Below are 17,061 nucleotides of genomic sequence, written 5' to 3'. Positions count from 1 at the left end.
CAGGGCCTCGGTGAGTTGGTTCTTGACCTAGGTTTAGCACTGGTCTAAGTTCTTGAAATGAGTATGTCGACATGGTAGTCGAGTATAGCTCCCCAGATGATGGGATTGGTTTGAATTAGATTATCTAGGCCATGTCCCACCTCCGGTCTCAGATCTATCGGGGCTGGGAAAATTCTCTCAGGTTGATGGTCCATGCTCTTTTCCCTAGGATGAGGCTCTTTTGATTGTGTGTTTCCTAGGACAAAGTTTCTTAGTTTCGAGGCAAGACTCCTCTATGAATGTGCAGGGCATCCTAGGGCTTGCTCTTGAGACACTAGTCTATCCATACACTAGATAACCAATCCTCTTATCTCCAAGTCAGGGGTGGTTTGTCCCGTGCTTAGGTTCTCTTCACTTTCATTGGTGCTGTCAAAGACCAATACTATTTGACTCCACGTGGTGTTGACTGAAGGGTCAAATCTAGCAACAAGCGATTATGCATAGGAGGGTTTGATAATATCAAATAAGGGGTTGTTTTACACTAGTTTCCTTAAGCATAGGTGCATGAATGTATTGAGTGAAGGTGAAGAATCACACTCTGGCACATGGATAACAAGCGATTATGCATAGGAGGGTTTGATAATATCAAATAAGGGGTTGTTTTACACTAGTTTCCTTAAGCATAGGTGCATGAATGTATTGAGTGAAGGTGAAGAATCACACTCTGGCACATGGATATTTTCGCCCACTTGAGGTTAGGAATGGTCGTTCGTTCATAAAGGAACAAACGACGTCCGTTTGTTGTGTAAGTACGGGCATGGCTTAACTAGAGCTATGATCGCTTGTTGTCTCAAGTGCGATCGTGGATTGGAAACAGGCACGGTCATTCCTTAATAGAGAAACGAACCTTTGGACGTCAAGGAGGTGCAGCTGTGGCTAGATCGAAGAACGGGTGTTCTTGCACAGAGGAATGGGCGCTCAATTTTAGGAAGGTGCGACTATGGGTAATGTTAGAAAAAGGACATTCACTGGTGGGGGGAACGGTCATGGACTTGTAAAGGTATGGCCGTTCACTCATCATAGAGGAACGGGTGTTCATCTGTGAAGGTACAGACGTTCATTAAAATTCATTAAAATAGACTAGTAGGCAGGCATCTTAACTGCATCAAAATGATGTATCTCTGATAGTCGCCTCTAAATATTCTCCTGACAGAGTTGGTAGAAAGGTGACTTAACTGCACCGAAATGACGTATCTCTGACAGTCGCCTCTAAATATTCTCTTGACAGAGTCAGCTACACAACATTAATGCTCTTTTAATGTCCATTACTTTCGTTTTTATGAAATAGATTTGGAGAGCTCCAACTAGAAGTGAATGAGTGTGGCTAAAGAAGGTACGATTGTACTTTTGTGAAGTGAACAGGCATTCACTTCTCATAAATGCAACCCGAAAGTGAGTTGCGCCCAATTTTCTCTTGGTTTTTCCCAGATTTTTTTCCCTTAGTGAATGATTTTTTAAGGTTTTCTTTTTATGCATAGCTTAGGCTAGTCCCAAGCTACCTAATGATGCAAGGAAAGCCTAGTTTAACCTAATAACCTAGGATTAATGATGTGATTAAGCTAACATGCATTTCTTCTCTCTACTTGAAGAAAGAACCAAAAATCAATGGAATCAAATTAGGGCACTTACTAGTAGCTAGCTTCAGCCTTTGATGTAGTCTCCAAAGCTTTCTCAAAATTTCTTCAAAAACCCTTGTAGTACTAGTTCTAGTTGTGTTTGAAGCCCATAAACATATGATTAGCAATTATCATCATACATTAATCTCACCTTTTCCAAACTAGCTTTTGTGATGCACCTAAAGCCAGATCTAATAATGGTGGCATTTTTTCCAGATCTAATAATGGTGGCATTTTTTCACAATTTTAATGCCTGCAAGCGGATTTGCAGCCATCGAAAACACCCAAAGTTGAGTCAGATTGAGCCGATTTCGCTATGTTGAAGCGCTGGATTGTTTTCTTCAAAAAATGCAAGCCTCATTTAATTTGTGAATTTCGCCCTACATGGGTGTGTGATTTTTTCCCAATTGAAGCAACATGCCAAGGCACCCTTGAGTTCAAATCAAGATTTAAGTGTTAGTTTGAACAATTATTGGCTCTCTAAGGAGCAATCAAAGCTCCATTGAGCAAGGGTTGTGGAGAAGATGACCTAGACGTGAAGAAATGGTGAGAAAATGATTACTACTAATCAAGATTAGGGTATGTGGTAAGATGAAGCTAATGATGCTAAAAGAAAGTGGAGTAGATGATAAGCATAGCATAAAAACTAAGAATCATGCTCTGATACCATGTTAGCAATCATAGGAGATCAACCACACAGAGCTATGGAGAATGAAATCTCTCCAAGGTTGAAGAAGAGAGAGAAGAGGAAGCTTGAGCACACAAGAGAGAGAAAATTGGACATGAGATGATTGAACCACCACGTAAAATACCCTTTTATAGATATCAAACCCTATCTTTTAACTCTAATTAAGAGATTGTTCACACCAAGTTGGCTATAGATCTAATGACCGGATGCCCATATCCCCAATGTCACATGGAATTTTGGTGTATTTCTAACAATATACCTACAAATTGTGGATTGATCATATACCCACAAGATAAGAGAAAGGTAAGTGCACTCCACTTGGTTAGTCTTGTGCTAATGAGTGTGGTGTATTTGGGCTTTCCAATCCCTCTCGGGTCCGAGCTAAAAGAAACTTTTCTTTACTAATATATAAGTCTTTACATACCCGACGTGTCCTAATATAGGGCTATCATTAGCCTCACCCAATATTCTTCTCTTCAAATCTTCACCTGGCAAGAACACATAGCTAGTTATTGAAGTGTAAGCATTTATCTTCTAACCTGTATCCTTGAATTTTCTTCATCTCCCATCTTTCTCTCTTTCTTAAGCAAGGCATGATAGGGATAAAGAATTCATCTAATCTAAAATTTTCCTTGATTTCAGCGTACTGATGGAAATCATAGTTATCGTAAGGAGGCTTTTTTAGTGAGTGCATCTATGACCACATTCTTCTTCCTTGATCTATACTTAAGCTCAAAGTCAAACTCTTGAAGAGTCTACATCCACCTTCTTTGCCTCATATTGAGATCACTTTTTGAGTGAAGATCCATTTTAAGCTCTTATAATCAGTTAACAAGGTGATTTTTTTGCCCAAAAAGATAATATTGCCAAAGCTTTAAAGCATGCAGTATTGCAAGTAGCTCTAAGTAATGGACAACATAATTTCTCTCAACTTTCAGGATTCATATGCTATGGGGCATCCCACCTACATTAGGATTCCACCAATAAGAAAATCTACTAGTATCAATGATAGTTTCAAAAGGTTTTCCAAACTATGGAAGCTTTAAAACATGATTTGTTATAGTAGCTTATCAAAGGCACTTTGGCACATAGGGATCCATCAAAACGGAGCATCCTTCTTGAGAATTATAGTTAAGGGAGAAGAAATTTTGGCATATCGATGGATGGAAAGTTGATACCATCTTGTTAAGCCTAAAAATCCCCCAACTTCCTTTAGTGTGTTTGGCTCAAGCCAATCTCAATAACAAGTTGCACCTTTGTTGAGTCAGCTAAAATTCTATCTTTTGACACTATAAACCCTAAATATTCAAATATGATCAGTAAATAAGGTACACTTACTCTTACTCTTCTTAGTAGTAAAAAGTTTGTGCTTCTTGAGGGTCTTCAAAATATGATCAGTAAATAAGGTACACTTACTCCTCTTAGTAAAAAGTTTGTGCTTCTTGAGGGCCTCAAACTTTTTGCACATGCTTCTCATGGTTAGCAACATTTTTAGGTCATCAAAGAAAACCAAAACAAAATCATCCAAGTGCTCTATGAACATCTCTTGCATTAACCGATTGAAGCTAGTGGAGGTATTTGTTAATTTGAATGGCATTACTGTAAATTCTAAACGTCCATATCACGGGTATTAAAGGTATTCTTGGGAATATCCTCCTCCTTAATCCTAATTTGATATTATCATGAGTGAAGTCCCCCATGGGGATACACTGGGTCAAACAAAGCCCTACTCCAAAACTTATCATCTCAATTATTCTTTGTACTCCATCCTTCTTTTAGAAAAACACAGGTACACCCCATGGGGATACACTGGGTTGAAAAAAGGCCTCCTCTAAAAGTTATCCCAATTTTTCTTTGAGCTCAATTATTTAAAGAATGACCATCTTATACACCCTCTTAATAGTGGTTGACTAAGATCCACACGTATTAACCTAATCTCATGATCTAATTCATGAGTTAAAGGCATTTCAATCAAGTGGTCCTGAAGAAATACATCGTCATATTTACTCAACCATTTGGGTTCCTTGGCATATTTACTCAACCATTTGGGTTCCTTGGCATCAAATTCCTTGCCTATAAGATTTAGCGTAATAATATAAATTGCAAGTTTCTTCATGAGTCCCTTCAATAGCTCAGATGCCTTTACAAGTTGTAAGGCAGGAGCTCCAGTTACTCTAATTCCTTGGCATTAGATTCCTTCCTATAGGATTTAGCTTGATAGTATAAATTACAAGTCTCTTCATCAGTCCATCCCTTCAATAGCTTAGATGTGTTTACAAGTTATATGGTAGGAGCTCTAATTATTATAATTCCTTGCACCTTGTTCCCATGAAGATTCATGAAAGATAGTTCCTTTATGGCAATGGATGTTAGCTTGATTTTGGGTAAGCTAATCCATCCTAAGAATTCCATCATATACTCCCAAGGGAAAAATTCTAAACTTACGCTCGTCAGGTTTCCATCTAGAGAGAATGAATCGTGTCGATCTCATGGGGCAGAGAAAAGAATTTTTCCACTAGTCAATTCTACTTGCATTAGTTTACCTTTACTTTGATCAATTACTAATTTATACAGGCATCCAAGAAAAAGGAATGAATGAGTGCTTTCCAAATCAACCAAAAGCCTAAAATTCTTACCTTGGTAAATTTTTGGGTCTAGATTATCGAAAACCTTTGACCCTAATGCTTAATGGCAGCATGAATCTTGCCTCTCTCCTCTTCCTCCTAATGGATTTAGATGCAGCTGACAAAGTTGGAAATTGTCTTCTTTGATTTTGAGGTGAGGGTCCTTGATTACTATGCACTAAAGGTTACAAATCTTTGGTATCAGGCACTTGTAGCACTTGAATCTAGAAAAGTGATAACAATAGGAGAGCTTAAGCAATCACTCATAATATGTCCCAATTGCTAGCATCTATAGATTTTTTGTTCTTTCCTAAGTTGGTTTTTCATTTTTGATGGCAATTTAGAATAGGAATCATGTCCCCTATGTCGTTTAGTTTATGAGCCTTGACTCCAATCTTGTCCTCGACTCAATTCGAAGCGACGTAGGCAAATTTCTGCGCTGAATAAGAAACGGGCTGTGCTGATGGTGGCGATTCAAAATTCGCTGAGCTGCATCAAAATTAGGCGATGAGCTTGGAGTTGTAGCATGCGTGGGAGCTAAGCTAAGATCCTATATCAAAAGATTAGGGTTTCATCCACTCAGGTGCACACATGGAATCAAACTACAGCATGTGGTTCAAACTGAGAAAAACTGGCTATGGTGATTAAGAAATTGATTAAGGTTTTTGCTAATAAACTAAGCCTAATTGAGTCAAGCTCTGATACCAAATGTTGGATATGATAACTAAGCTATGAAGATTGATCAAAACATACTCAAGGTGGATCAAAGATTGTACAAGACATCATGAATATGAGGGACAAAATTGGTATATACAGAAAATTGATATGAGATTAACACCACAAGAAGACACTAATTGTGATTAGACATGAACCAAACTTATATAATCACTTGATCACGACTTGTACCTTATTTAGAGACTCCTCTACCCTATTTTTAGTTGCATGAGTTGCATGAACAACATGCACCAACCATTTGTAGGCTTTACACACCAACCACTGACCACTAGCCTATAAACCACATATTAATTTGGACTAAGGAGTTGGGATTACATTTATCCAACAATAATACTCCTTACAACTAAGGAATAGGTTGCAGCCATTACTCTATTAGTGGCCATATGTTGGAATGCAACCTAAATAACATTGTTTTTTAGTGGAAGGCAAGTTCTCGGCCATCATTTTACATTTTTATTTACACATTATTACTTAAAACTAAAGATAAGTTTGTAAACATGGAAAATAAAACAACCTCTCTTTGTTCCAAAGGATTTATTTTGGGACAATGAGGTTTGCCATTAGGCCATCAATGCTCAAGTCTTTCTCTCATGGATTAGCGATACATATGAGTAGACATGCCATGATAAACGTGCTCAGAAGCATGACTAGAGCAGTCATAATCCTATGATGGGGGATAAATCTTCTAATATTACTATACATCTGGCAATGAACCCTAAGACCATGATGTAGAGGTCCATAAAGTGCTACCCCTCTTACAACATCCAATCTTATGAGTATCATTACAAGAGCAATGTTCTCTGACAACCTCTCATTCTGGTTGTAGAGTGTTGTGATCCAATGTCTCACGGCGGCGAGAAATATGTCGTGACTCTACCATGGTCAAAAAATTAGATATGCTTGAAAAATTTCCCACCAAGGCAACTCGGTTTGAATGTCAAGTTGACTCTACACTCCATTCCTACTTAAGCTTTAGAGTTGGTGTTAGAGGTATGGCTTTGGGTCTCTACACCCATTTACATTTTACATTCAAGTGTGCATTTACGGAGGTCCGAGACATGAGTTTTTTTTATCTTGGCACCCAAATGTAAGGGTTTCCTTCATAGAATCCTTGTGCTTCTAACCATTTTGTTGGGATCCAATGAAGTGTAAACTTCTGGGATGGTACTGGGTACTTAGGCACCTGGATCTTTTTGGCTCAAATAGTGAGGTTTTTGGGACCCAACTAAACGATTTCCCTTTGTAGATGCCCTCGGCTTCCAACTGACAAGGATCTGATGGGGCTCAGGGTTTGGGTAAAAATCTATTTCTTGGGGTTCTTGCTTGGCAAATCTCTACTCATGGTTAGGATTTTGGCTACACGGTGGCCTACTGCTTCTAGGTCTTTGCATGGGTGTCGTACTTTATCTAGGGTACCCAGCCAAAAGCTCTTAATTTTTTACATCTTAAAGGATGCCCAAAGGTTTAGCTATTCTTGTCGTTAAGCTTGACCACGAGGCTCGTGCCTACTACGAGTGGTGGGCTTCCCCAAGCCTGCCCCAACAATCCTTAGTGATTATGTTGACACCAACACCACCATCCAAGATTTCAGAGACCGTCGTTGCTTTATAAATGATACACATGTCAATGCACTACTTCTTCACTCTAGACTCATTTTCATGTCATGAAAATCAAGTGCTTTTCACACATGAGAATGCAAAGCGTTCTCATGGGTGTTAAAATGGACCCACTAAATTTCCTTATCCACTTCTTTATTATTTTGCAACCAACCCACTTCCCAAAGCTAGGATTATGATCTTGCATCTAAAGTATGGGTTCACTAACTTTCATAATCATGAAAATCAAGCTTGGGATTTTCTCATGAAAACAACTTTCACAGTCATGAAAATGTAGGATTTTCATGACCTGAAGATCACTGAAGGGCTTTTTAATGCTTATGTTATTTTTTTCCAAGTCTTTTTGGGTAAAATTTCACCTAATTTCAAGCACTTCTATATTTCACGACTATAAAAATCATTTTTATGGAACCCATGAAAATGATTCGCATGTGAGCTCCTTCTAGATAATGTTGTCTAGATAAGGTTCCAATTTTAGGAAAACTTGGAAGAAATGATATGATTTCATGGCATAAAAAAGTTTTTCATGACCACGAAAACGCAAATTTTGGTTCTTTTGCATGAAAATGCAGACTCCAACATAATTGAACTTTAGAGTGTTTTTGAGCATCTTTCCTTTTCTAAAAGATCCAGATTGAGCCTCTTGGGCATGAATTTTTAGAATTTTCCACACTACAATGAAACCCAATTCAAACTAATTATGTAAATTTTGAGTTTCTTTAAAGAAAATAGTTAAAACATAAAAACCTACTTCCTCACATGGAAATTTGTAGTATTAAAAAATGCACAATTTAAGCAACAAACAAGTGATTTGCACTCCTCAAAGTTTCCCAAAAAAAAGTACTTATAACCGAAATATTTCCACAAGAATTCAAAAAACAACTCAATTTCTCATCTCTCTTTCCTTCACCCAAACCTTTTCTGCTTCTCAACCACTCAATACCGCTCAAAGAACAATGGCATAGGGAAAAGTGGAGCTGCATTAGTGAGGTGAGAATCAAGAGAAGTGTGAAAGGAGCACAATGGCTCCCTGGCAGTGTGTCACAAATTGTATATTAGTTTTTAGCCTAGCCTAGAACTCTACTCAGTCATAGGTAAGTTATGGAGAACTTATGTTGCTCTCGAGCTCCAATATCTTGAAGTCCTGAAGCTACTCAATTGTGGTTAAAGCTCCACTCTCTCCGAATGTCCCTTCCAAGCTGTCATTGGAAGTTGCTTCCACACTTAAAGGCATGAGAATCATTCTCACTCTAGGATGAAAAGATCAATGTCACCATTTAACCACTTGGGATAGTTTTTTTTATGTTGGTAATAAATTCATTGGAGAGTTATATCTTCCTTGCATATCATCTATTTTCATGGTTTAAAGCTTTTGAAGGCTACAAAGGTCTTTAGTCCAAGAGACTATCCACTTGGTACGCCTAGTTGCTTTTCCATGTGGGTGTGCCAATTTTGGATAAAGAACTTGCTATAAAAAAGAGACTTGCTTTTCCAAAGGTATTTAGTCTAAGAGATTATCCACTTGTATGCATGATCGCTTCTCCATGGGCACCATTTTTAGATAAAGAACTTGTTAGAAAAAAATGGATGTTCAATGAATGTTGATATATGTAAGGTACAACATGAAGGTTTCATAATAAAGAGAACATGCCCAGGACATAGTATGGCTTGGCCATTTTGTGGACATGATGTTGAATGGGATCCATCTTTTGGTGAGATAAAAAAGCTAAGGTATACATGCTTGATTATAAGCATAGTTAATTGTTCAATGTTTCTCAAAGATGAATTGTATAAGTCTAATTATTGTAATAAACTATCCTTGGAGTCATTCAATAAGCTCATGACTCTCTCATACAATGGTGCAAAATATGCATTAGAGGTGAATTGGGATGCTACATGGGATGATCAAAGTCCTATAATCCCTAAACCCTAAACTAAAAAATTCCACTGCAATCCTTAAACCGTAAACCCATAATTGAAAAAGAGGATTTCAGTTATGGGTGTGTGAGTTCACATTGATTCTATAAAACCAATTTGTGGAGGACCTCAACCTAACCCATAAGAATGATGGGGTTAGTTTGAGTCCATGGAACTAGTCAAAGTTGATAAAGGATTTAAACACTAGAAAACGAGGGCATGGACCCAAGTTGGGGGTACTTTCCAAACCTAGAGATCAAACTTGTATATGTAATCTCACAAACTTGGGAAAATCTAGGAATCAGCTTTAAATTATAGAAGCCTTTAGTGGAGTTAAGGTAGAACAATCCCCTTCATAATTGAAGAATAAGACGTCGTGTTAAGCCCAAGGGAGCCACCAATGCCTCTTATTTGTGAGTTATAAGGTGGATATTTATGTAATATGACCTAAACATTTAGTCAAATTAGTTGTGTATGAAAGACCAAAAGCCTATACCACAATGGAACGAACTGATGATATAGTTATGAATTTTGTGAGTGCTTAAGGACCCCCTAAGTGCAGTCAAATAGAAGCAAAAATTTGGTTGATCTCTAAATAAGACTTTTAATGGAAATCCTTCAAGGCTTAAAGTCCAACAATGAATAGATTAGAGGATTAGAGTCCCTTATGGTTCATTAGAGAAGTAGTAAAAGAAATGACCTTATTTCTAGAGAGATATGGGACATAAATCTATGATATGGTTTTAACCTTAGTCTTGACCTTAGTCTCAACTTTAGTGATATCAGAAAGGTTATTCATTCTGAAAATAAGGATAAGGACTCTCAATAGAATAAAGTAATCTCAAGGAATTAGAATTTTTTTGTGAAATGGAAGAGGCCTCATGTGGACTATGCAACTAGAGGATTTGCGAGTCAGAGTTGAAACCTAAGGACTATGGATGTCTCATTGGATTTATGATGGCTTGATGTTTCCCTTTGTATTTTTTGTGAATTGTTGATGTGGACACCTATCAAGGTACCACATAAGTGCATGGTTTATCGTGTGGATGTCACTCAAGCGATGAATATCATCTCACGAAGATGGTTTCTCGAGACCTTAACCCATCTCAATCAAACATGGGTGTGCTCCCGATACAGTCATTTTGTGATGGACAAGGGGCAGCTCTGGTTATACTAGGCAAGGCATGTTAAAGAGTCGGACATGCACGTTAGTTTCATATGGCTCTTGACATGCTGATACCCTTTCTTATGCTATAATCAAGGCTACCTAAGGATAACTACTTATAGGTAATTACACATATTCTTGACTTCATTGTACCCATAGTTTTTACTAAATTTAAGTTTGGGGATTTTTGGGTATAGTATTGTTCCAATAAATTACTATAGATTTAAAATTAAAAATATTAACTCATGAGAATAGGTTAATTAACATTAATGTGCATGTGCACCCCCTACCCCCACGTACACGTAGTGTGCATAACCATTATTTAATCTTTTATTCTCATCCCAAGGATTCCTTAAATAAGACCTAAGTCAAGGATTAACTCTAGGATAACAATCTATTTACAAATTGTATTTTAGAGATTAAAAAAAAACTCTAGAGAAATCTTCTCTCTCTAGAATTATGTTATTTTTACCTATGGTCTCTAAAGTCATTTCCTAAGGGTCTTACACCAACAATTCAATGCATTTATGTGAAATAAAAACCTCTACTTAAATTAATAAAATTTACCCTTATGTGAAATTAGACATTACGCACATGCACACTAGGTGTATGTGAGGGGCGTGGGGTGCACATGCACATTAAGGTTAATTATTTTAATCTCATGAGTTAATATTTTTTACTTTAAATTTAGGGTAATTTGATGAAATAACACTATACCCAAAAATGCCCAAACTTCATTTGGTAAAAACTAGGGGTACAATTAAGTCAAGAATATATCTAATTATCTCTATGTAGTTTTATACTAAGGCATCCTTGATCAATTAATACATCATAAGATTTTTTTGAATCCAAGCTAATTTAATAGAATAAGCTAATGTTTATCCTTTTGGACCATTCAATTGAATTCACTCAATGTCTAATGGTGAAATGAGGCATAGGTCATAATAAAATAACCATTTCCTTTTCTTTGGTTATTTACAGAGAATTAAATAATAGAGAAAATTTGTATGTTTCACTAAATAATGATCATTTGAATTGAAACTTGACAAGGTATAATTTGTACTCTAAATTTTAAAATTGAATCAAGATATGAAACTTACACATACATGGGATGTGTAGATGTATTATAGAGTTGGTGTAGAGCTCCCACTTGCATAAGAGATCCATGAGTTTTTAACCTTAAAGTTAGTACCAAATATGCCCAAATGTAATGTACACTAGCTCGATTAATTAGGCTGCAGGGTACTATGGCATGCAAGGTACTTGTAGTACTGCTGTAAGGCTAAATAAAGGTAAAATTACAGCATATATCCCTCCAAGAGTGAGGCATGGGAAAAAAGAAAGGGGATGGCCCTAATTTATAACCTAGACAAGCCTTCATGGATGCATAACTACCCTTAAAAACAGTGGTTGATCTAGCCCACCATGTAAGGTTTATTGTGTGCAACTAGGGTGAAATGTCGGCTCATCCTCACGGTTGATTTTAACTCAAGATCTTGTGGGCTAGGCTTGAGTTAATTGTGGGCTAGACTAAGGCTTGAGATATGCATGAGTTCCCTTTTTTTGAATTGAACTAATAGAGGTATACACGTATACACGACACCCAAGTTTGGTGGAGACTACTTACCATTTACCACTCCCATTTAATACCCATGGTTTCATGCTTTCCATGTTATGAATCCACCCTTGGTTTCCACCATACCATGGTTTTGCAGCCTTAGTCTATTTAGCCTTTGTAAATTTAATTTGCTAATGTGCACACACCTTGCCTAAGGTGAATTATAATTATTTTCTTAGGAATAACGATCATATTTTTAGCTGGATATTTAGACTAGGGTAATTGACATGTGCTCAACTCATTTTTGGGGTCTATTTTTCTAAATTCCTTCCTCTTCAATTTATTACCGAGGTTGCACCACATGTACACATGCTCCCAAGGCTCAATTTGTTTTTTATGGCTTAAAAATCCTTCGTTTATCTACTACAATTTATTTTTATATGCTAAATAATTTACTTACAAAGCTTTAAGAAGTATTTACATCAATGAAACATAACGTTATTTGTATTTTTTCTCTATAACATTATTTATATTTTCTCTCTCTATCTACAACAACACATAGTTTAATGATTTTTTGCATTAATAAAGTATAGGGTAAGATGGATCTTACATTCTCCCCCACTTAAAGAATCGAGATATCTTCATCTCTTACATTAAGTCCTACTCTTTCTCCCATGTAGGATCTTCTACTAGAAAGAAATTCCACTTGATTAAATACTCTTATAATATCCTATTCTTTAGAGGTTTTTCTCTAACATTCATAAATATGTCAAGTTCCAATTCTAATGTCCAAAAGTTCCTTAGATTATAACTCTATTTGACCTTGAACTAGCATAGTTACATCCTCTAAGATGTGACTAGGATCTGGGATACACTTAATAAGCTGACATGAAAGACATTGTGGATTCAAAGATGTGATAGAAGAAGAAATTCGTAACTTCTCTTGGGTCAAACACAAAGAAACATCATGTCTCCTTCATCAAACTCTCTCAAAGATCTCTTCAAATAGGCATACTACTTCTGCTTGTCTTGAGTAGCTTTGATATCTATCTTATGGCCTACATGATGATCCATCTCATTCAACATTTGCTTTAAGACCTTAGCTCTAATCAATGGATCTGACCAATTTAAGGGTGTAAGACATTCTTGCCGAAATAATGCCTTAAATGGACTCATACCAATACGTCAATGGTGAGAAGTATTATAGGCAATTAACCATCTCTTCATCTTGTGGCCACATAAAGCTCTGAAGGTGTCTTCATCAATTAATAACTTGCTTGACTCTCTCTATCTAATAGTCTAATTCAGGGTGATAGGTTATGCTAAGTCAAGTGAAGTCCCTACTACTTCAAAGAAAGATGTCCAAAATCGAGAAGTGAATTTGGCATCTTTGTCAATGACGATTTTGGGAGGCAATTAGTGAAGTTAAAAAATTTGACATAGAAATACTTTGGCAATGTCCAATGAGTACAGGTTTTCTTTATTGGAAATAGATGTGTGACTTCCACTACGAATATGGAATCATAGCCTACGTGGTAGACCAATGATAAAGTTATTTCTCTGTTCTTATTTAATTAGATTAGCCTTTTTTCTTCAAGATTTAATTTGGTCTAATCCTTTATATCTAAGGATGGGGATTCCACTTATTTATAAATTGGCCCTAAGTTTCTTTTCAATTTGTCTAAAATTATGACTCTGTATCACCCTAAAAATCCCACCTTCTTAGACTAAGATTTTCTCTCTCTAGATTTAGGCTGAGGTCCAATTCATCATTTCTAGCCCTTGTTTTAGATGGGGAGAGTCCTCTAAATTGATTTATAAAGCAAGGGTTAACATCAAAAAGTTAACACTCTAATCACAATCCCATTCTAGAGAGATATAAGAGTTCTAGAGAAATCTCCTCTCTCAAAGATGGGGTTAGGCTAAGTCTATGGAACTAGTTAAAGTTGATAAAGGATTTAAACACTAGAAAGTAGGCATATGGACCTTGGTTGTGAGTGCTTTCTAAACCTAGAGGCCAAAGTTGTTTTAAACTTAGGAACCTAGGAAAATATACGAGTTAGCTTTAGATTGTAGAAGTCTTTAACAGAGTTAACGTAGACCAATCCCCTTCATAATCGAAGAATAAGACATCATGTGGAGCTATCGATGCCTCTTATTTGTGAGAATTATAAGGTGGATATTTACTTCAGGAATCGTACTCAATTCCTACCGTAGGGTCTATTGAAAAATAAGCAACATATAGGAAAAGCTATTAGATTACAAATGAGGGGATATTGGCATATGGCCCCAAGAGTGAGTCTCTCTACCCTTAGTCTTTTGGGCTGGGATTATTCTCTATTATTAAGGGGTAGGGGTCACATTTGGTAATCAGAGCATGATTTTTGAAAATGAAACTTACAGTACTTTTTACCGGGCTTATTTTCTCAGATGGCATAGCAAATGACTCGATCATATCTCTCTAGGATACTTGGTTTATCTGGGGAAGCTAATATGATAGCCGTTGTTCTGTATTCAAGCATTTACTATCAAACTATAGTGAGCAGGGCGGCATGAGAGGCTTGCTCTATCTTGGCATTTTGAGGAGTTGTACTTTCCAACCTCAGTTGAGTGTGGTAGAATTAATAGTTTAAACACACACAACACCATCATCGCTTACTGCAATCATGATATGATGATTCGGGAGAATGTCTCTTTATCTATGATCTATTTTAGGATGAGGATGATAGCCCAACTTAAGTTTTATAAGCCTATTCCTAGGAGCTTTAGGACTTTTAGACGAGTTTATCATGTTCTAAGTTTCTTTTTTTCCTAACCCAAGATTTTTTCCCCTGTTTCTATGACAGCATTACAAGGAGAGAGTATCGTGGGGCCATCTAGATGAGGGAGAGCTCATGAGAGGGTAGAGAAGCAAGATTGATGAGATTTAAATTAATATCTTTATACATAATAAAGCTTTTGTGATGGAATAAAAATGTTATCCTCTTAACCTTATTAAGTTATCAGATATTCAAAGCTTTAAATGATTATACAAATTCTGAGAAAAAATAATCTTTTTCAGAGCAACCATGAGCCGATTCGAGAAATCTACCCAAAATGTGGTGTCCATTGTTGTATGAGTTAGACAACAATATCCATGAAGCCTTTCATAAATCATAACCTACCCCATTTTTTCAGGCGAAGGGAACAATCTTGTTGAGGTTGTAGTATGAAACTGGGTAGATGCTATGGATGAGTAATTTTACATAGCGGGCTATAAGGAGTATTAAAATGGCCTTATCATGTTTTAAGATTATTGGAACAACTCAATTCTGTTGGAAGAATCATGTGGAAGAAAATCATCTCAATCGCGGGACTAGAGAATGTGCAAGGCAAAAAGAAGCAGAAGTAGAGGATCTAACAAGGATTTTTAAGGGACATGTCCACAAAGGGATTGCAACAACTCTGAAGGGACAGAAGTTGCTTTCAGTGCTAGCTAATGAATCAAATTATAAAGAGCTTGAGTGCTTATGTGAATATGTTGATGTGTTTTTAGATTTCCCCCTATTCATGAAGTGGATCACAAAATTGAGCTAAATTGAGTTGATACCAAGTGCACAACCTACTGCAAAATTGAGCTGGATTCCAAGTGCACAGCCTACTACAAAGAGGTTGTTCTCGAGGTAATTGAGCTTAAGGAGCAAGTGAGGTAGCTCTTGGAGCAAAAAAATTTCCAATTGAGGTACCTCTTGGAGCATAGAAGTTTGTCCAATTCCAACAACCTAGTGCATCTCATACGGGTGCTCCCGTGCTTTTTTGTAATAAGAAGAATGATATCTTAAGGTTATGTATTGATCTCAGCGAGGATTGAATCAGTTAAAAACTAAAAATAAGTACTTGATCCCTAGGATAGATGAGCTTTCGGATAGTCTCTATGGTACTTAGATAGTCACAAAGATTGATCTAAATTTGGGTACTATTATAGATCAAAATTAAGGAGGAGAAAGACATTTTAAAGACCATCTTCAATACAAGATATGGACATTATGAGTTCACATGCCCTTTGGCCTTACAAATGCTCCTGTCACTTTCATTGGCCTAATGCAAGAAATTTTTAGAGAACATTTGGAAGATTTTGTTCTTGTGTTCTTTGATGATATCTTGGTCTATTCAAAGAATATTGTCAAAGCATGTTCGTAATGTTTAGAGATTCTATGAAATAATAGTTTCTTTGTCAAAAAGAGTAAATACCCCTTCTTCATTGATCGCATTGAATATCTAGGATTCATTATTTCAAAGAAGGGAATCTCAGCTCTACTAATACAAAATTGGCCAGAGATAACGACTTTGAAAGAAGTTTGAGGGATTCTTGGTTTGATAGGATGGTACCATACATTTATTCATAGATATGCCAAGACTGCCTTCCCCCCTTGACAACATTTTTCTCAAGAAGGACGTGTCTTTCAAATGGACTCCAATGTGTTAGAGCACCTTTGACAAACTCAAAGTTGCCTTGGTAAAACTAACCCAATACTAAAATTGCCACAGTTTGGCAAAGCCTTTGAGGTTATTAGTGATATAAGTGGGTTTTTAATTAGAGGTATTCTTATACAATAAGGTCAACTTAGCTGATGAGTCTCTAAAGTTAAAGCCTCATGAGAGGAATTATTTAGTTTATGACCTAGAACTTTTAGTTGTTACTCATGCATTGAAATTGTAGAGGCACTACTTGCTTGGGTAGAGAATCACTCTGGTGATAGACCATAAAGGTCTGCAAATGGATATTTTCCCGAAAGGATCTCAACATGTATCAAAGGAGATGGATGGAGACTCTGTAAGAATTTGACTTTGAGATAAAGTATGGGTATGGGAAGAAGAATGTAGTCATTGATGCCCTTACTCAAAAAGTTTCTTTGTTAACAATAACTATGATCTCCAACCCCTTGCATGTTGAGATGAAAGAGAAAATTGTAATAGATGATTTCTTCGCTCCAATTATCACCCTATACATGTTGTTAATACATGAAAGAAAGACTCCTCAAGAGTCAAGAAAAGTTTAAGGATAGAAAGTTGAAGATGGTTGTTTATATTTTAATAGTTGCGTGTGTCTCTCAAAGGAGTGAT

The sequence above is a fragment of the Cibotium barometz genome, chromosome 57 (genome assembly GCF_041138505.1).
Source record: "Cibotium barometz isolate CiBa-2024 chromosome 57, ASM4113850v1, whole genome shotgun sequence".
Classification (NCBI taxonomy): Eukaryota; Viridiplantae; Streptophyta; class Polypodiopsida; order Cyatheales; family Cibotiaceae; genus Cibotium; species Cibotium barometz.
The sequence above is the reverse complement of the archived record's forward strand: the minus strand, read 5'-3'. Positions refer to the sequence as shown.